This window comes from Triticum dicoccoides, chromosome 6A (genome assembly GCF_002162155.2).
Source record: "Triticum dicoccoides isolate Atlit2015 ecotype Zavitan chromosome 6A, WEW_v2.0, whole genome shotgun sequence".
NCBI classification, from domain to species: domain Eukaryota; kingdom Viridiplantae; phylum Streptophyta; class Magnoliopsida; order Poales; family Poaceae; genus Triticum; species Triticum dicoccoides.
In genome coordinates this window covers 541,450,237-541,472,988 of record NC_041390.1, presented here as the reverse complement: position 1 = coordinate 541,472,988, position 22,752 = coordinate 541,450,237, and positions in this window count along the sequence as shown.

Below are 22,752 nucleotides of genomic sequence, written 5' to 3'. Positions count from 1 at the left end.
AATCTCTACCACTATCGTACACTAGTTTTGAAAGAGGGATTTAGCATCGTCTACAGTGTTCCTGCCAAAACAATGCTAGGAGGGATGTCAGCCGTTAGAGCAAATTCAATGGAGCGATCCATTTCGTCCGTCCGCGTCTGTTTAGATTAGCACGGATAAAAGTAGCGACCCAACGCGCTGATCCAAACGGACACGTATCCGTTTTTCGTTCGTGGGCGACTAATTCTCAGCCAAATTTTAAGTTGAATTTGCGTCAGCGCGGACACGAGATGGACGCGCGCGCGCCTACTTCTCTTCCCCGGCCCGCCGGTCGGTGGCAGCCACCATCACTTCCCCATTTTCCCCAAAAACACTTCCGCCCGCGCGCGCTCCCACCTCCAACCAGCCACGGAGGACGCCATATACCTCGACCTCGACGCCGTCGCCGGCCTCGCCTCCCTCGCCTCGTCCGGCGCCGTCGGCCCCTCCGGAAAAGGCAAGGCTCGTGCCCCGCGCAAGATTGCCGCCGCGACCAAGCCGAAGAAGGCGCTGACGCCCGGACAACGGGAAAGGGAGTCGGCCAAGAGGAAGGGCCGAAGGCACGCCGCGTACGTGAGCGATGAGGCCGCCGCCGTCGCCGCCGCGCAGCAGGAGTTCACCAACGTCCGCGTCGCGGCGGCAACGAGGGAGGCGCTCTACATGCTAGCACATCCTCGTCCTAGCTGTCGTCGCCGCCGCCAGCACCGGCTCGTCGGCGTTTCCTCGGATGGTGTTGCCCGACTCACCCTGCACGTCGGCTTGCAACCCGGTCCCCGGCTTCCACGTCTACCCGCAGGCCTCCCGCCTCTCCGGGGAGTGCTCACCCGACGTGAGCGTGGTGTCGCCTTCCACACCCGCGCCCGCGCCCTTTTTTGCATGGTCGAACTCAAGTCCCCTCCTTTTTGTGTGCTGGCATGTGTGCCGGCCGGCTGGCGAGTGCGCCAGCATGAACTTTGGTGATATTTTCTGAAGCCGACATTGTATGCCGGCGCTAGCATGATTTCGACATAAGACATGGCCGCTGACATGATCGGCCACGGGGCCCTTTTTATTTAAAAGTTGAATGCGGGTATAAAATGGATCAGCGTGTTAGACGCACTGTCGATTCAAATACAAAATTAAGTGGACGCCGGACGGCCGACCGATACAAACAGATAAAAAACGAACAAATATGCTGTTCGTTTGTGTCGACCCGTTGAAGTTGCTTTTATCCTGCAAATCCGATGAATCAGGCAAGTGCGATCCAAAGAAAACGAGTCGTTGATTTGTATATACATCTGACAGCTCATGTTGAGCATCGGTCAACCAGGTTCCCGTCTGGATGCTTCTCGGTTGAACCACCCCCGTACGCCCCAGTCGCCCCTGACAGTACGCCTTTTTCTCATCAAATAATCCTACATCTACGTAAACCCGGTACAAAGATAACCTGCCTGTCTAATCTTCTCGCCTAATTATCCATTAATATGGCTCCACATTGCTGTTTACGTAAAGTACGTCACAACTACGTATTACCTAGGTCTAGCCTTGCCCTTTTCTCATGCCACGCGTCGCGACTTCGCTTCCTCCTACTTGAACACCTCCACGCTCCTCCTGAGTTCTCATATGCGTACATAAATTGCTCTCAGAATCACCTCCACGCTCCTCCTCAGTTCTCATATGCGTACATGAGTATACGTTTTGCTCTCAGAATCACCTCCTATATTGTAAAGTTGTTTTGCTTCAACAAGTGGACCCATGCACGTTAGTCAAATACAGTGCCACATCAGCACACTTTACATCTATAAATGGGATTAGCACCGTATTTACACATTCATGTCAAGTTGTAGAACTAGCTCGGTGTATATTTTAAGTTCAGCCACTAAAGTGAACATCCATGGCAAGTTGAAGCATCACTGATGTTCTTACCTCTTTAGAGAAACACTTACCCAACTCCATCGGGTGTCTCTCACTACTAACCAATTCATCGAAAGGGATACCAAACTGATATCCAATTTTTAGTTTTTACATCCTTGTTACAAAAAATTGGAATATCATAACCAAAAAGAGGCAAGTATTCTTAGTTTTTACATGCCTTATTACAAAAGAATATCAGTTCGGTTGTCCGCGCAAAAAGTTAGACTTTTTTGCCTCGTCGGACCGTCAATCTAAGCCTCGACGCTCAATCTACCGCCACTACTGTGTAGGCCGCCTCTGCCTCTGTCTCCTTCTCCGCCTCCATCTCCTCCTGCCCCGCCCTCTCTAACTCATCCTTCTGCCGATGTAACATCTTAAAACGGCGGCTTGCACGTTCATTCTTGCGTCGTCATCAAAATCCACCACCTTCAAGGTGAGCATCTTCGCGTACTCCGAAGCACCTGTGATTTCCACCTTCTCCCCGAGCATGGCCTTCTTCTCTTCGATCATGGCCCACTTCTCTTCGAGTTTGAGATTCTTCTCGTCCACCTCCATCAATAAGTTAAACCTCTTCGCCTTTTTTCTCCTTGACGTCAGAGCGCTTGACGTGTGCCTCCTTCGTCAAGATGTCTTTGAACCTCTCCGTCATCTTCGCCACCGCACCTTCTCGCTTTTGTCTTCGAACCTTCTCGATTTTGCCGTGTCACCAAGTTGATCTACCGGGCAATCGTGATGCTCGGATCCTCCACTACCTCCGTCTTCGGCAAGGTCTCCTCTGGGTCCATGCATCAGCGCCGGTAAAAAAGAAGAGAGTAGGGGAAAAGGTCAAGAACTAGGTGGAGAGCGGCGGGGTGGAAGAAGAGTGAGGGCTTTTGCTGCGGAAACAATGCGGCCAACTACAAAAGCGTGAGCTCGGCCTTAGTTTTGGGTGGGCCTGGGGTGTTAGAGTCCTACGTGGCTCGTGTCCAGACTCCCGCAAAGCCTGCCAGGTTTGGTTCCATTTTGCGGGGAAATTGTGGTCCAGACTGCTCAGTGTATCGATAATGGTTGGCGTTGGATGGCTTGTGCCTTGTGGGGTCCGGACTGATGCGTCCAGGATGATACGAGTGGTTTGTGGGTGTACATTGGAGGTGTACGTTGGAGATGCCCTTACCTTACATCAAAGCCTCTAAGACTAAATGCAATAGAGTTGGTACCCCAATTGCAAATCTGAAAGCCATGACCGTTACTCCGTCAGATAAGCACAATAATGACAAATACTTCCTCCGTTCCAAAATAGATGACTCAACTTTGCACTAACTTTAGTACAAAGTTAGTATAAAGTTGGGTAATCTATTTTGGAACGGATGGAGTATGACGGAACGGTGCACTTCGGTTATGCAAACAAAGAAGAATCACTACAAAATGACTGTATTCTTCCCATATAACGACATAACATAAAGAAAACTCGCACTGATTGCTGATATGCTCTAGGACGGAGTAGTTGTCTGTATATCTTCATGTGTTACCGCAAAAAAGAATACTGACAGCATGAGAGAAGCTACCAAAATAAATATCATTGTAAAGTTGTCCTGCAGTTCTTGATCATGGTACACAAATCGCATCACCAAGAGCCAAACCACCATTGCGAAGCTACATGCAGCTACACCGCCCTGGGAAATCATGGTAAATCTGTCAGAACGACATGATATCACACCACTCTGCCGCGCGGAGGATACGAAGGGAGCAACGAGCTGAATAACCAATGAGTAAATTCAAGCGTGGATGGAGTACTAAGGGGCACTTTGGTTCGCATCCTGGCTTGCATGCCAGGCAAAAAGTCACGCCTGGATGCAGCCTGGAAAGTTGGAATTTTGTGCCTGGCCAGGCATGTATCATTTTGTTCGAGACCTGGCCTGGAGAGAGCTTACTAGAAAAAGTGCGTTGATTTGAGAGCTGTCCCATAGGAGAAACCGCGAACTGCAGTAGGATTAGGGCCAGGCAGGTGTGATTGGGATACCCAGGCAACCAATTTCTAACGCCTGGGCCAGGCTAAGACAAGTGCCTGGTGAGGGAGTCCTGGATTAGGGGGTCTCCGGATAGCCGGATTGTTGGACTATGAAGATACAAGATTGAAGACTTTGTCCCGTGTCCGGATGAGACTTTCGTTGGCGTGGAAGGCAAGCTTGGCAATACGGATATGTAGATCTCCTCCCTTTTAACCGACTTTGTGTAACCCTAGCCCCTCCGTTGTCTATATAAACCGGAGGATTTAGTCCATAGGACAACATACAATCATACCATAGGCTAGCTTCTAGGGTTTAGCCTCTACAATCTCATGGTAGATCAACTCTTGTAATACTCATATCATCAAGAACAATCAAGCAGGACGTAGGGTATTATCTTCATCAAGAGGCCCGAACCTGGGTAAACATCGTGTCCCCTGCCTCATGTTACCATTCGCCTTAGATGCATAGTTCGGGACCCCCTATCCGTGATCCGCCGGTTTTGACACCGACATTGGTGCTTTCATTGAGAGTTCTATTGTGCCATCACCGTAAGGCTTGATGGCTCCTTCGATCATCCGTAACGATGCGGTCTAGGGTGAGGTTTTCCTCCCCGGACAGATCTTCGTATTCGGTGGCTTCGCACTGCGGGCCAATTCGCTTGGCCATCTAGAGCAGATCGAGAGCTACGCCCCTGACCATGAGGTCAGGTTCGGAACTTAAACTACACTGCCGACATCCGCAGAGACTTGATCTTCAACGGATTCAAGCCCATGTCAGGTGCGCTGCACAGTCATGACGAGCATGACGTAACTCTGTCGTCGGACAATATTTGGGAGATCGCATCTGCAACTACTCCGGCCATCAATCCAGAGCAAATCGCGCCATCCGAGAGCGGAGGGATAGACCCCGCCATGGAGGCCGCACTCTCAGTGGCAATAGAGCCGGATATTGACTTCACCCCTTACAAAAGCCATGTCGCCGAACCACTGGATTCATCTCCGGCCACGGACTCCGAGCCGCTTACATCAGTGCCCGTCGAATCCGACTGGGCGCCGATCATGGAGTTCACCTCCGCGGATATCTCTCAGCACTCGCCTTTCGGTGATGTGCTAAATTCATTAAGGTCTCTCTCCCTGCCAGGAGAACCTTGGCCGAACTATGCCCGGCTAGAATGGGATGCGGACAACGAAGAAATTCGCTGCCCACCCACCACCCACTTAGTAGCCACTGTCAACGATTTAACCGACATGCTCGACTTCGACTCCGAAGACATCGACGGTATGGACGACGATGCAGGAGACGAGCAGAAACCACCGCCCACAGGGCGCTGGACCGCTACCTCATCATATGATATATACATGGTGGACACCCCCAAAGAAGGCAATGGCGACGAGACAGCGAAGGATGACCCCTCCAAGAAGCAACCCAAGCGACGACGTCAGCGGCGCCGCTCTAAGTCCCGCCACAGTAAAAGTAGTGATACCGGCACAGGAGACAATAACACTCCGGATAGTGCTGAAGACAACCACAATCCCCTCCAGCACGATTTAGAGCCAGAGGATGAACAAGCTAGCCCTCCAGAGCAGGCAGCAGATGGAGAACCGGAGGAGGACAATTACATGCCTCTCTCCGAAGACAAGGTGAGCCTCGGCGACGAAGAATTTATCGTGCCTGAGGATCCCGTCAAGCAGGAGCGCTTCAAGCGCCGGCTTATGGCCACAACAAACAGCCTGAAGAAAAAGCAACAACAGCTTCAAGCTGATCAAGACTTGCTAGCAGACAAATGGACCGAAGTCCTTGCAGCTGAGGAATACGAACTCGATCGCCCCTCCAAGAGTTACCCAAAATGCAGGTTGCTACCTCAGCTCGAGAAGGAAGCATTGAAACCTCCATCACCAGTGTACGATGCGGCTGACCGGCCACCGCGTGGCCGAGCCAAAGAGGCATTTCAGCCTGAAGTTCAGCCTACACCCCGCCACCACTCAATCAAAAATACCAAGGCCCGGGGCAACACACGGGACCTGCGAGACGTATTGGGCAGTAGGGCAAAACTCGCAAGGTCAATATACGAGTCACGAGCACGTGCGCCAATGCAGCAGACAAGACTCATATGAACTGCGTCGTGATATAGCCCGGCACAGAGGCGCCGCACACCCCCTATGCTTCACTGATGAAGTTATGGATCACGAATTCCCGGAGGGTTTTAAACCCATAAATATCGAATCGTATGATGGTACAATAGATCCCGTTGTATGGATTGAGGATTTCCTCCTTCACATCCACATGGCTCGCGGTGATGATCTACATGCCATCAAGTACCTCCCACTAAAACTCAAAGGACCAGCTCGACATTGGCCGAATAGCTTGCCAGCAGACTCCGTCGGCAGTTGGGAGGATCTGGAAGATGCATTTCTTGACAACTTCTAGGGCATTTATGTGCGACCACCGGATGCTGATGACTTGAGCCATATAACTCAGCAGCCAGGGGAATCGGCCAGACAATTCTGGACATGGTTCCTGACTAAGAAAAACCAAATTGTCGACTGTTCGGACGCAGAGACCCTAGCGGCATTCAAGCACAACATCCTTGACGAGTGGCTTGCCCACCACCTTGGCCAGGAGAAGCCGAAGTCTATGGTAGCCCTCACGACACTCATGATCCACTTTTGCACGGGCGAGGATAGCTGACTGGCTCACAGCAACAACACATCGAGGAATTGATACGTCTCCGTCGTATCTACTTTTCCAAACACTTTTTCCCTTGTTTTGGAATCTAACTTGCATGATTTGAATGGAACTAACCCGGACTGACACTGTTTTTAGCAGAATTACCATGGTGTTATTTATGTGCAGAAACAAAAGTTCTCGGAATGACCTAAAACTTCACGGAGCAACTTTTTGGAAAATATAAAAAGTACCTGCAAAAGATGAAGGCCAGGGGGCCCACCACCTGTCCACGAGGGTGCGGGCGCGCCTGCCCCCCTAGGGCGCCCCCTACCTCGTGGGCCCCCTGGAGCTCCTCCGACTCCAACTCCAACTCTATATATTGTGTTTTGGGGAGAAAAAATCAGAGAGAAGAATTCATCGCGTTTTATGATACGGAGCCACCGCAAGCCCTAAAATCTCTCGGGAGGGCTGATCTGGAGTCCGTTCGGGGCTCCGGAGAGGGGAATCCATCGCCATCGTCATCATCAACCATCCTCCGTGCGTGAGTAATTCCATCGTACGCTTGCTGGACGGTGATGGGTTGGATGAGATCTATCATGTAATCGAGTTAGTTTTGTTAGGGTTTGATCCCTAGTATCCACTATGTTCTGAGATTGATGTTGCTATGACTTTGCTATGCTTAATGCTTGTCACTAGGGCCCGAGTGCCATGATTTCAGATCTGAACCTATTATGTTTTCATCAATATATGAGAGTTCTTGATCCTATCTTGCAAGTCTATAGTCACCTATTATGTGTTATGATCCGTTAACCCCGAAGTGACAATAATCGGGATACTTACCGGTGATGACCGTAGTTTGAGGAGTTCATGTATTCACTATGTGTTAATGCTTTGTATGGTACTCTATTAAAAGGAGGCCTTAATATCCCTTAGTTTCCGTAAGGACTCCGCTGCCATGGGAGGGTAGGACAAAAGATGTCATGCAAGTTCTTTTCCATAAGCACGTATGACTATATTCGGAATACATGCCTACATTACATTGATGAATTGGAGCTAGTTCTGTGTCACCCTAGGTTATGACTGTTACATGATGAACCGCATCCGGCATAATTCTCCATCACCGATCCATTGCCTACGAGCTTTCCATATATTGTTCTTTGCTTATTTACTTTTCCGTTGCTGTTGCTATCATCACTACAAAATACCAAAAACATTACTTTTACTACTGTTACCTTTTGCTACCGTTACCACTACTATCATATTACTTTGCTACTAAATACTTTGCTGCAGATACTAAGTTTCCAGGTGTGGTTGAATTGACAACTCAGCTGCTAATACTTGAGAATATTCTTTGGCTCCCCTTGTGTCGAATCAATAAATTTGGGTTGAATACTTGACCCTCGAAAACTGTTGCGATCCCCTATACTTGTGGGTTATCAAGACTATTTTCTGGCGTCGTTGCCGGGGAGCATAGCTCTATTCTTTAAGTCACTTGGGATATATATCTGCTTATCATTATGAAGAACTTGAAAGATTCAAGAACCAAGATTTATCCCTCAACTACGAGGAGAGGTAAGGAACTGCCATCTAGCTCTGCACTTGATTCACCTTCTGTTTTGAGTAAGCTTGTGACACCTAAACCTGCTTCTGTTATTCGTTCTGATATGTCGCATGTTATTGATGATGCCACTTCTGCTATACATGATACTTATGATGAAACTACTTCCATGCTTGATACTACTGTGCCACTTGGTGAATTTCTTGACGAACAACTTGCTAGGGCTAGAGAGATTGAAAATATTGAATCTGATAATACTGATAAATTGATGATGAAAACTTGCCTGTTATTCCTGATGGTTATGTTTTTGATAAAAGAAGCTTATTTAGCTATTTTAGCTTGCAAAGATAGATACGAACTTAAGAGGTTATTAGCTAAATGGAATAAGCAATCTCTAAATGCTAGAATGAAACCTGACCCTGCTTTTGCTACTCCACCTATCTGTGTTACTAATAAGGATTATGAATTCTCTGTTGATCCTGATATAATTACTTTGGTTGAATCTGATCCTTTTCATGGCTATGAATCTGAAACTGTTGTGGCACATCTTACTAAATTAAATGATATATCCACCCTATTCACTACTAATGAGAGAACTCGCTACTTTTATATCCTTAAAATATTTCCATTCTCATTAAAGGGTGATGCTAAGATATGGTTTAATTCTCTTGATCATGGTTGTGTGTGTAGTCCCCAGGATATGATTTATTACTTCTCTGCTAAATATTTCCCTGCTCATAAGAAACAAGCTGCTTAAGGGATATATATAATTTTGTGCAAATTGAAGAAGAGAGTCTCCCACAAGCTTGGTGGAGGCTTCTCCAATTACTTAATGCTTTGCCTGATCATCCTCTTAAGAAAAATGAAATACTTGATATTTTTTATAATGGACTAACCGATTCCTCCAGAGATTACCTGGATAGTTATGTTGGTTCTGTTTTCAGGGAAAGAACACCGGATGAAGATGAAATTCTATTGAATAATATGTTGACAAATGAAAATAATTGGACACCTCCGGAGCCAATTCCTGAGCCAATTCCTAAACCAACTCCGAAGAAGAGGGGTATTCTATTTCTCAGTCCTGAAGATATGCAAGAGGCAAAGAAATCTATGAAAGAAAAAGGTATTAAAGCTGAAGGTGTTAAGAATTTACCTCCTATTGAAGAAACTCATGGTCTTGATAACCCGACACAGGTAGTAAAGGTAAATTCTCTCTATAGATATGATAAAGCTGAAATCCCATTTACTAAGTTTGCTAGCCCATGCTTAGATGAGTTTGATAAATTTATGGCTAAGCAATAAGACTTTAATGCTTATTTGGTAGACAATTGAAATACAATTCAAATATGCTTGAACACTTGGGTGATTATATGGATAATGTCAAAGGTGAACTTAAACTTATTAGTAAACATGCTTCTATGGTTACCACTCAAGTAGAACAAGTACTTAAAGCTCAAAATGATTTGCTCAATGAATTAAATAGTAAGAATAATGATAATGTTGTTAGAGTTATGACTAGAGGTGGTAGAATGACTCAGGAACCTTTGTATCCTGAAGGCCACCCTAGGAGAATTGAGCAAGATTCTTAGAGAAATAATATAGATGCACGTAGTCCTTCTAAAAGGAAGAAAAAGAAAAATGATAGGACTTTGCATGCTTCTAGTGAACCTATTACTGAAACACCTGAGAATCCAAATGATATTTCTATTTCTGATGCTGAAACACAATCTGGTAATGAACCTGAAACTAGTAATAATGTTAATGATAATGTTCATGATGATGCTCAACCTAGTAATGATAATGATATAGAAATTGAACCTGCTGTTGATCTTGATAACCCACAATCAAAGAATCAACGTTATGATAAGAAAGACTTTGTTGCTAGGAAACATGGTAAAGAAAGAGAACCATGGGTTCAGAAACCCATGCCTTTTCCTCCCAAACCATCCAAGAAAAAGGATGATGAGGATTTTGAGTGCTTTGCTGAAATGATTAGACCTATCTTTTTGCGTATGCGATTAACTGCTATGCTAAAATGAATCCTTATGCTAAGCACATGAAAGAAATTGTTATTAATAAGAGAAAGATACCGGAAGCTGAAATTTCCACCATGCTTGCTAATTATACTTTTATGGGTGGAATACCAAAGAAACTTGGAGATCCCGGTGTACCAACTATTCCATGCTTCATTAAAAGAAACTATGTTAAAACTGCTTTATGTGATCTTGGAGCCGGTGTTAGTGTTATGCCTCTCTCTTTATATCATAGACTTGATTTGAATAAGTTGACACCTACTAAAATATCTTTGCAAATGGCTGATAAATCAACTGCTATACCTGTCGGTATTTGTGAGGATGTGCCCGTTGTGGTTGCGAACGTTACTATTTTAACGGACTTTGTTATTCTTGATATTCCCGAGGATGATAGTATGTCTATTATTCTTGGAAGACCCTTTTTGAATACTGCAGGGGCTGTTATTGACTGCACTAAAGGCAATGTCACTTTTCATGTTAATGGTAATGAGCACACGGTACACTTTCCGGGGAAACAACCTCAAGTTCATAGTATCAACTCTATTGGAAAAATTCCATCGATTATATTTGGAGGTTTTGAATTTCCTCTTGCTACTATCAAGAAGAAATATGATATTCTTATTATTGAGGATGTGCATATCCCCGTTGAGATAACATAGTGTTATTTGAAATTTCTCCGGTTCCATGTTATTCAGAATGAGTTCGTTAACAAGACTTGATCAACCTTATTAGTGGATTCCTTTTGATGATCATGAGATGGATGAAACTAGAAGGCACAACCTTCTGTACCTTCCTTTTACTTTTTGTTATTTATATTAAATAAAATAAAAATAGTATTTTTCTGTTTGTTATCTGATTATCCGTGCAATATAAAAATACCCCAAAAATAAAAGTTCTCCAAATACCCTGAAATTTAAATATGATTTTTTCTGGAATATTTGAGAATATTTGGCACTGAGAACACAACAGGGGGTCAACCACCTTCCCATGAGGTTGGAGGTCGCGCCCTACCCCCCTAGGCGCACCCCCTGCCTCGTGGGCCCACGGTGGCCCTCCTCCACTTATTCCTACACCCACACACTTCTTCTTCCTCACACAAACACGAATATCTAGTTCATACCCGAGTCCAAGCTCGTTTTGCTGTCATTTTAGATCTCCTTGTTCAAAGCACCTCTCACAAAACTGCTTGGGGAGATTGTTCCTTGGTATGTGACTCCTCCATTGGTCCAATTAGTTTTTGTTCTAGTGCTTTATTCATTGCAAATTTTTGCTGCCTAGGTCAGCATGTTCTTGAGCTTGCATGTCAAATTTATATGGTTCCAAGTAGTTTTGAAGCATGATATAGGCTCTAGGAACTTGTAGGAGTAGTTGCTATCAATATTATTGAGTTTGGTTTACTTTTATTTTGAAGTTACTAAAAATTTCAGAATTTTTCAGAAAATGATGAAGAGACTTTTGAGGGGCTCATCGAGCCGAAGCTCGAAGGAAAAGGCACAAAAGCCTAAGTATAATCTGCCCCGCACCGCGGAGGTTCAGTCGTGTGAATGGCCTTCTGATGATTTCTTGAGAGCAGCCGGGATTTATGAAGATTTTTATGAACTGGCTAAGAATGCAGGCCTCACCGCTTTCCTCCACAACCAACGCGATCAGTATCTCTTACTCACAAATATCTTTGTGCAAAACTTTCATTTCCATTCTAGGAGCTCACCACCTATGGTGGAGTTTTATTTATATGATGAACATAAGGAGATGTCACTTTATGATTTTTGTCGGGTTTGTTTAGTCCCTTTCGAGGGCAAGATAGGGGAACCATATCGCGAGGATGTGGATGGGTTTATTGATACTATCACTGTAGGGGAAACAAGGAAGGTTTCCGATGCACGAATCACTAGCATACATTTTCCTGTTTTACGCTATTTTGCATTATTTGCTAGTCGTTGTTTAATTGGTCACGAAAACTATGGAAACCTTAGTGTCCCTGATATTATTATTTTGCTCCACGGTTTATACGGTGATAACTCTGTTAGTATGGGCGGCATTATTGCTAAACGGTTAAGTCTGAACCGTACAAAGGGCCCCATCTTTGGAGGCATCTATGCTTCACGCCTAGCTGCTAATACTTGAGAATATTCTTTGGCTCCCCTTGTGTCGAATCAATAAATTTGGGTTGAATACTCTACCCTCGAAAACTATTGTGATCCCCTATACTTGTGGGTTATCAGGAATCCGGGCACTTCGGATACCAAAGATGCCAACGGCAGACAACATCGTAACAGACCAAAGCGCCACAATAACGGCGATAACACCGAGGATACGGCAGTCAATGCCGGATTCAGAGGCTCTAGATCTGATCAGCGGAAAAAGCCGTTTAAAAGAAGTACTCCGGCTCCGTCCAGATTCGATCGCATACTGGATTGCTCATGTCAAATCCACGACACCCCCGACAAGCCAGCCAATCACACAACAGAGAATGCTGGGTGTTCAAGTAGGCCGGCAAGTTAAATGCCGAAAACAAGGAGAAGGGGCTGCATAGTGATGATGATGAGGAGCCCCGGCCGCCGAACACGGGAAGACAGAAGGGGTTTCCCCCACAAGTGAAGACGGTGAACATGATATACGCAGCCCACATTCCCAAGAGGGAGCGGAAGCGTGCACTAAGGGACGTCTATGTGATGGAGCCCGTCGCCCCAAAGTTCAACCCATGGTCTGCTTGCTCGATCACCTTTGATCGCAGGGACCACCCCACTAGTATCCGTCATGGCGGATCCACCGCACTGGTCCTAGACCCCATCATCGACGGATTTCACCTCACTCGAGTCCTTATGGACGGCGGCAGCAGCCTGAACCTGCTCTATCAGGATACAGTGCGAAAAATGGGTATCGATCCCTCGAGGATCAAACCCACCAAAACCACCTTTAAGGGTGTCATCCTAGGTGTAGAGGACCATTGCACGGGCTCAATCACACTGGAAGTGGTCTTCGGATCACCGGACAACTTCCGAAGCGAGGAGTTAACCTTCGAAATCGTCCCGTTTTGCAGTGGCTATCACGCACTGCTCGGACGAACTGCATTTGCAAAATTCAATGCAGTACCGCATTACACATACCTCAAGCTCAAGATGCCAGGACCTAGGGGGGTCATAACAGTGAATGGAAACAGAGAACGCTTGCTCCGCACGGAAGAGCACACTGCGGCCCTCGCAGTAGAAGCACAAAGCAGCCTTTTAAGGCAAGCCACTAATTTGGCGATACAGCCCCCGGACACCTTCAAGCGAGTCCGGAGTAAACTGCAACAGGATCGCCTGGCACGTTCAGAGATCGCCTAGCAATTCGGCCCCCGTCCCAGCCCCAGTCAAGCGACAAAATCTGTGCCGCGCGTACATAATTATGCACTGAAAATACCATGGACATAGGCGGGGGCACGATTAGGGCACGTCCCACAATGCGGCTTAACCGCCCTAGGGGCTGTATACCTTTATCATTTTTTTCTCTTTCAGGATCTAACTCTCTGGAAGCCCTATCCGGCAATACGATGGCCGGACAAACTACAGGAAGGAAAAACCAAGGAGGCAAGAAGCTAAGATGTACACGGGAACCCTCAGGTGGTCTCTAATAATAATCGATAATACCCGCTTTCTACTATCTATACGCAGATTGCCCTTGGATAGGCCATGTCAAATATTCCTACTGTTTTCTCATTGCACCACTTGTACCAATACGTTTCGACGTATTATTTAAATAACATTGCATAACATTAGTCTATTATTGCATTGTTCATCTTTTTTTCTCTTATATGTTCAATTACGACAATCCGTACCCGTACATTCGGGTACGGTCAGTACACCGGGGGCTTTTGTTTACCCCATACTACGGCGCGAGAAGTTCGAACACTTTTGACAGTGCGGCACCCCGAACTTATAGCATTATATGCATCAGCTCCGAATCATGCCTTGGGTCAATAGTTGGGTTTGCCCGGCTCCCATGCTTTCGTACCTTACGTTCCGCTACATCGGCTAAGGTAGCGGTGGGAGAACTACTGCGATTGTGTCCCGGTTCTTCCGGACGAGCACCTCACTAGAGAAAACCGAAAACTGACTGTCATGATAAGGCGAGAGACTGGTCGCTATTTGAGAGGTCTCAAGTCCTTAAAGACTTTTTCCGCTTTGGGCGAGGAGTCGGCCTTGTCTGGCTTAGGCGTGTATAGCACCCCAAATTCGGCCTTCCGAATACTAGGGGCGTCGCCAAAATTTAAAATTGTAGACTTCTATGGCTAAGTGAGAGTGATAAAGCCTTATAGTCCGATTGCCTGGTTCGTTGCGCTGAACACCTCCCTTGAAGGACCCAAAATTGGGGTAAAGAGTGCTCAGGTTTATCCCGAACACCCAAGTACTAGTTACATGGGGGCAGAAGAGGACGACTGGCCGACTCTCAGATTTTATAAACGGCCACACAGAAGGTAGTATTTTAAATTAAAAAAGTGTCGCATGGCGCAAATGAACTCATTTCATATTACAGGATCACATGAGCATATTCATTGAAAAATTACATCCCTAGCATATTCATCCGCCACAAGGTAGGAACCCTTTAGGACACTCTCATAATACACTTCGGGGCAGCGATGCTCCTTGCCCTCCGGCGGCCCCTCCTTCACCAGCTTCACGGCATCCAGCTTCGCCTAGTGCACCTTCGCCCGGGCAAAAGCCCTGCACGCACCCTCGATGCAGACGGACCGCTTTATAACTTCAAGCCGTGGGCAGGCATCCACAAGCCGCCTCTCCAGACCGAAGTAGCTGCCGGGCAGGGGCTCGCCAGGCCACATCCGGACTATAAGGCCCCTCATGGCCTGTTCGGCTGCCTTGTGAAGCTCGACCAATTGCTTCAGCTGGTCGCTCAAGGGCACGGGGTGTTCGGTCCCAGTATACTAAGACCAGAACAACTTTTCCGTCGAGCTCCCCTCCTGAGCTCGGTAAAGCTCCACGGCATCCAGTACACTGCAGGGAAGATCTGTGAACGCCCCTGGAGAGCTCTGAACTCGGGTAAGTAAAAGGAAAGTTTCCTCCACATGCTTGCTTTGCATAATGAATGCCTTACCTGCTGCTATCTTCTTCACCGCATCAATCTCCTGGAGGGCCTTGTGGGCTTCAGCCTTGGCGCTCCGGACACTTTCAAGCGCCTGCGCGAGCTCGGACTCTCGTGACTTAGAATCAAGCTCCAAGGACTCGTGCTTTTTGGCGAGAGCCTCGAGCTCTTGCTGCACCTCGCCTACTCGGGCTTCTTGCTTCTCCCGCTCAATGCGCTCCTTGGCCGCTTTGTCTTTGGCCTCGGACAGCGCCTTCTTCAAGGTCGCCACTTCGGTTGTGGCCCATGGCAAACCCATGATGATCCTATTACTTTACACCCGAACTTCTTTTTAAATATATAGACAAGGTATTGCTTACCTTTGCTCTCCTCGAGTTGCCTCTTGGTAAGGCCGAGCTCGTTCTCGGACCGCTCCAGGTCCTGCTTCAGTGCAGAGACCACCGCAGTACGTGCGGCAGCGGCCAACAGTGAAGCCTGCACATACACATAGATATATTCTGATTAGACTCCTGAGTCATCATTTCATCCTCTATTTGTCCTTTCTTCTCGAATGTCGAATAGAGCATCAGGGCCTACTATCTATGCGGTAATATTTTCTTATATTTTGATTGCTTACCTCAAAGCCTGTTAGGAGGCTGGCGCAAGCTTCGGTCAGTCCGTTTTTGGCCGACTGAACTTTCTCGATCACCGCACTCATGATAGTGCGGTGCTCTTTGTCGATGGAAGCGCCGCGAAGCGCTTCCAGCAAGTATTCCGGTGCCTCTGGATGGACAGAGGACACCAGCACAGGTGGCTGGCCCACCTTAACAGGGGATCGCCTACCGAAGTCCGGAACCATCGAAGGTTCCGGTGTAGTGTTCGGCTGTGGGACGAACTCAGAGCCCGTGGGAGTTTTGCTCCCTTTGCGCCCAGGGTCTGGGAGGTCGCCTCGAGGCGCCCCCAGGACCACCTCCCCTCGGCTCGGTGCCTTTTGAGACAACACCTCAATGTTGTCCATAGGGCGAGGGGTGGAGGCGGTTGGAAGAGAACCGCTGTTCATATCCGATGACTCCAATGAACCGCTCAACGAAGATACGTCGAGATGAGCTCGGGACGGACTGCATAATCATGTTCGGCATGAGGAGAAGCAGTGCAATAAAACATACCATGAATTACTATGGTGTCCGGATACTTATGACTTCGCCAGGGGCTTGACCCTGGGTAGCCACTCGTCGCCGCTGTAGGCAGCCGTCGTGGAGCAGTCCAGATGGAGGGTCCTTCCCTTCTTGGACCCTTCGGTCTCCCCGGTTGGGTCGGCCTTCCTTTTCTTGTCTCCCTTGGCTGGGGGGGGGGAACTTTCCTCTTCCTCCTCCTTGTCTTCATGGGAGGAATGCGCGTCGGAGTCATCAAATGATGAGTCCGATACAATCTTGTGCCGAAGACCCTTTCAGGTCCCCGTGGCCTTCTTCTTGGTCTTCTTCACCGGCACCTCGTAAGGTGCTGGAGTCAGCATCTTCCTTAGGAGAGCGTCTGCAGGATCTTCGGGAAGGGGGGCTGGGCAATGAAGCTGCTCCGCTGTCTTTATCCAGTCCTGTTGATGACATGGAAGCTTAGATCCTGCACATGACTTAACTAGGATAAATAAATACCCTGTGAGATATAAAAACTTACCGGATTGGCGCGACGCTTTACGCTGAGTCCGCGGTCCTCGGTGAGGGAAGGAGGTACCTCGGCGCCCTTGAATAGCACCCTCCAGACGTCCTCGTGCGTCGTGTCATAGAGCTCTCGTAGCATCTGGTGCTTGGCCGAGTCGAACTCCCACAAATTGAATGACCGTCGTTCACACAGGAGGATCCGGCGGAAGAGCATGACCTAGACCATGTTGATGAGCTTGATTTTCTTGCTCGTCATGTTCCTGATGTAGGTCTGGAGTCCGGTCAGTCCACCGAAGAACCCCAGGACAGGCCCTCCTCTTTCCCGGAGGTGAGCCGCGTGGGGATTCCGGATCAAAATCTGGGGGCGGCCACCCAGTTGGAGTCGCGCGGCTCGGTGATGTAGAACCACCCGATTGTCACCCCTTTATGGTATCCACGTAGGTGCCCCCGAGCCAAGTAACATTAGGAATTTTGCCCACCATGGCGCCTCCGCACTCTGCTTGCTGGCTGACCACCACCTTTGGTTTGACATTGAAGGTCTTCAGCCATAGGCTGAAGTGGGGCCTGATGCGGAGGAAGGCCTCGCACACAACGATAAACGCCGAGATGTTGAGGATGAAATTGGGGGCTAGATCATGAAAATCCATCCCGTAGTAAAACATGAGCCCGCGGACAAACGGGTGGAGGGGAAATCCCAGTCCGCGGACGAAATGGATAAGAAAAACTACCCTCTCATGGGGTTCGGGCGTAGGGATGACCTGCCATGCATTTGGCAGCCGGTGCGCGATATCTATGGCCAGATATCCGGCTACCCGTAACTTTGTGATGTTCTCCTCCGTGACAGAGGAGACCATCCACTTGCCTCCTGCTCCAGACATGCTTGGTGTGGTTTGAGAAGAAGAACGTGAGCTTGGGCGCTGGAGCTCGAGTGCGTGAGAATGGATAAGTAAGGAGGTAGAAGGCGTGGGTAAAAGGGGGTGAATCATTGTCCCTTTATAAGGGCGGAAGAGGCGATGCGTCTCCCCACTTACCTGGTAAAATTGCTTATTCCCCAGGCGCCATAATTGATGAAGCGTTTGGGTTACCCACGTCCGTATTGATGAGAATCCCGTAATAAGGGGGACACGATCTCTGCTTTGACAAGACGTGTCAAGAAAACCGCCCCGTGTTATGTGCGGCACTGGTTGAGAAAAACAGTTCGAATAATGACCGGGCCATGGCATGATGTCATGCTGTCAAAACGTGTCAGTAGATTATATTTGTGGAAATATTATTCTCTCTACGGTGGTATGTGGAACTTGTTTTGCAGAGACGGACACTATCCTTGTGTTCAAAATCTTCCATGGAGTATTCGGAGGAGGAACCCGCCTTGCAATGCCGAAGACAAAACTGCGCGCCGGACTCATCGTCATTGAAGCCTGGTTCAGGGGCTACTGAGGGAGTCCTGGATTAGGGGGTCTCCGGACAACCGGACTATATCCTCTGGCCGAACTGTTGGACTATGAAGATACAAGATTGAAGACTTCGTCCCGTGTCGGGATGGGACTTTCCTTGGCTTGGAAGGCAAGCTTGGCAATACGGATATGTAGATCTCCTCCCTTGTAACCGGCTTTGTGTAACCCTAGCCCCCTCCGGTGTCTATATAAATCGGAGGATTTAGTCCGTAGGACAACATACAATCATACCATAGGCTAGCTTCTAGGGTTTAGCCTCTACGATCTTGTGGTAGATCAACTCTTGTAATATTCATATCATCAAGAACAATCAAGTAGGATGTCGGGTATTGCCTCCATCAAGAGGGCCCAAACCTGGGTAAACATCGTGTCCCCTGCCTCCTGTTACCATCCGCCTTAGACGCACAGTTCGGGACTCCCTACCCGAGATCCGCCGGTTTTTACACCGACACCTGGAACATGCGCCAGGCTAAACAAGGCATCAGGCTCACCAGGCCAGGCTAGCCGTTGCTTCTCTGGACATTGACCAAACATTGTCCAGGAAGTTTTCAGGCAGGCTCCAGGCCAGGTGTGAGAGAACGTGGACACCAATCAAACTGCCCCAAAATACCTGAAACATCTAAGCTCTTATATGGAGTAATAGAGCTAATAGATAAGAGGAGTGGATCATCAAGGAAGGAGATGTAGTACCACTACCCAGCACGTACCATAATGAAGATTGCCCAGAATCTATTATGGGCGACGGTTGGTTGAGCCGGCGGCGGCCTTCTTCCATCCGGCGGAAGAATAGTTCCTCCTGGATCGCTGGAGTTCCTGGCGCGTGCAACAACAGAGCACGGCGAGATTGGTCGCGTGGACGGGATGATTTCATCAGAACCAGGTGACGACTGGCTAAAAACGAGAATGCAGGCATGGATGGAGTCCGCCGGCGCCTGAGGTCAAGGGAGGAGATTTTTTTTGAGGGGTTCAAGAGAGGAGATTGTTTTTTTTTTGAGAAATGATTGTTTTCTTTCTTTTGAGGCAATTCAATGCAGGCCGATCAGTAGTCTTTCTAGGCCGTGCTCGGCTTTGACTTATGGCTTCTAATTTGATCTAGTTTCGGCCCGTGGGCAGTAACCACGTATGCCTATGATCTAGTATAATCGATTGCCTGTTTTGTTGTTGCGAAACAAGGATATTTATTTTTGTCCAGACCATTACCTTTCAGGTCCTTTACACTTCCCTACGTAATTATTTGGTGGATTCTTAACTTTTCTTATCAAAAGTTGTCAAACATTTAATTGTAAGTCTAGATTTCTTTTTCTTACATACCCTCTGTCCCCACCTTGTAAACCTCCTAACCTTATCTTTTTACTACAGATTATATCTGATACATGGAAATGTGACAACTTGTTTTCCTTTATCTTCACCTCCTATAACTGTATGATTTTTTAAGTCCAAATGTGCGAACACTAGACACATGAAGATTATTTTAATTGCATGAACATTTTTCAATACTATGAATACTTTTCAAAGGTGTAAATGCTTCTGAAAGTTTCACAATTTTACCTATCTGCCCAAGCAATTACCATAGGATGGGATAGATGCATGCTGCGGCCTAGGGTTCCCTCCACACCATCACCTCTGTCCCCCTCCTCTTTGCCATATGGTGGCTTCGTCGATGGCTAGGGGAAGGGGACCCATCCCTTCATAGATTTTAGTTTTTGGTAGGTCCTTCTTCCCCTCAGGTTTTGGTTTTCTCACGACATCAATGATAGTGTGTTCGAATAAAGTCTCTTTGGCCTTTTTCCTACCTCGACGACGTCCTGTCTTACACCAGCAAAGAGCTAGTGAGGGTAGGTGTTGTCAGATCTGTTGGCTCTCTTCATATCTTTGGCAATTGGTGTGCCACCCAGGGGAAGCGGTTGAGTGGATTTTGGTGTGGTGACTTTGACCTCTCTCCGAGTTGTTCTGCGACCAGGACTTGTGCTTCCAACTCTCTGGATTCATGGTGAAGTATTGCAATCCCGCGTTGCTTGAGATGTTTCCCCAGCCAATGCTCCTTCAGTGGTTACTGAGGGACTATATACTTGGCCGGACTGTTGGACTATGAAGATACAAGATTGAAGACTTCGTCCCGTGTCCGGATGGGACTCTCCTTTGCGTGGAAGGCAAGCTTGACGATTCGGATATGTAGATATCCTCCCTTGTAACCGACTCTGTGTAACCCTAGCTCCCTCCGGTGTCCATATAAACCGGAGGGTTTTAGTCCGTAGGACAACAACAATCATACCATAGGCTAGCTTCTAGGGTTTAGCCTCTCCGATCTTGTGGTAGATCAACTATTGTAATACTCATATCATGAAGATCAATCAAGCAGGAAGTAGGGTATTACCTCCATCGCGAGGGCCCGAACCTAGGTAAACATTGTGTCCCCCACCTCCTGTTACCATCCGCCTTAGATGCACAGTTCGGGACCCCCTACCCGAGATCCGCCGGTTTTGACACTGACATTGGTGCTTTCATTGAGAGTTCCACTGTGTCGTCACCATAAGGCTGGATGGCTCCTCCGATCATCGGCAATGATCCAAGGTAAGGTTTTTCTCCCCGGATAGATCTTCGTATCCAGCGGCTTCGCACTGCGGGCCAAGTTGCTTGGCCATCTGGAGCAGATCGAGAGCTACGCCCCTGGCCATCAGGTCAGGTTTAGAAGTTTGAACTATACCGCCGACATCCACGGAGACTTGATCTTCGACGGATTCGAGCCCGCGTCAGGTGCGCCGCACAGTCACGACGGGCATGACTTAGCTCTACCGCCGGACAGTGTTTGGGAGATCACACCTATGGCGATTCCGGCCCTTGATCCGGAGCAGATCGTGCCGTCCGAGGACGGGTGGATGGATCCCGCCCCGGAGGCCGCACACTCAGTGGCGATAGAGCCGAATACTGACTTCACCTACTATGAGACCTGTGTTTCCGTACCTTTGGATTTGTCCCCGTCCATGGTATCCGAACCGCCTGCGTCCGTACCCATCAAATCTGATTGGGCGCCGATCACGGAGTTTTCCTCCACGGATATCTTTCAGCACTCGCCCTTGGGCGATGTGCTAAATTCATTAAGGTATCTCTCCTTGTCAGGAGGCCCTTGGCCGAACTGTGTTCGGCTCGAGTGGGAAGCAGACGACGAAGAAATTCATTCCCCACCCACCACCCACTTAATAGCCACTGTCGACGACTTAACCAACATGCTTGATTTCGGCTCCGAAGACATTGACGGTATGGATGACGATGCGGGAGACGAACAGGAACCAACGCTCGCAGGGCGCTGGACTGCCACTTCATCACATGATATATACATGGTGGATACACCCAAAGAAAATGATGACAAGGAACAAGAGGAAGCAGCGAAGTATAATTCCCTTGAGAAGCGACCAAAGCAACGGCGTAAGCGCCGCTCCAAATCCCGCCCCGGCAAAAATAGCGATAACAATGCAAGAAAGAGTAACACCCCGGTCGACCCCAAAGGAGACAACGACCACATGAACCCAGCGGTGGAGCAGGGTGAACCAGCGGACGGAAAACATAGTACGGAGCCGCTGTCCGGTCACGACGACCCCGAGGGTAAAACTCATCAACCTGTCTCTGGAGACATGAATAGTTCGGACGACAATGCACACATCATCCCTGAAAGGCACTTGGAACAAGAGAACCTTCATAAAAGGCTCATTGAAACCGCGTGGAACCTGAAGCAGCAGAAGCAAAGGCTTAAGACCGTGCAGAATACACTCAACATCAGATGGAGTAAAGTTCTTGACACGGAAGAAAAGTATGGCGGTAATCGCCACACAAAAATCTATCCAAAGCGCAAGCTATTGCCTGAATTCGATGACGAGGCCTTAGAGCCCACTCAGCTGGAAAATAAAATGGCCGATCAACCGGACCGGCCACCCCGTGGTCGCGACAGGGCGGCTAACGATGACGTACACAAGTCAGCACACGACCTACGTGAGGACCTACACAAAAAATCCGGTTTGACCAGATCCACTTACGGACCTAGGAAGCGTGTTCCGGCACAGAATCTTCACCGCCCAAGCGACCATACCGACAGAATAATAGTTTGGAATCAAAACTGAACACTACAACCATCAGACACACCCAAATACAGGGGTGCCGCGCACCCCCTATGCTTCACCAACGAGGTACTGGATCATGAATTCCCAGAAGGATTCAAACCCGTGAACATAGAGTCATACGACGGAACAACAGACCCTGGGGTCTGGATTGAGGACTTTATCCTTCACATCCACATGGCTCATGGAGATGATCTCCATGCCATCAAATACTTGCCCTTAAAGTTGAAAGGACCAGCTAGGCACTGGTTGAAAAGCCTCCCCGAAAACTCAATTGGAAGTCGGGAAGAGCTCGAGGGCGCTTTTAGGGCTAATTTTC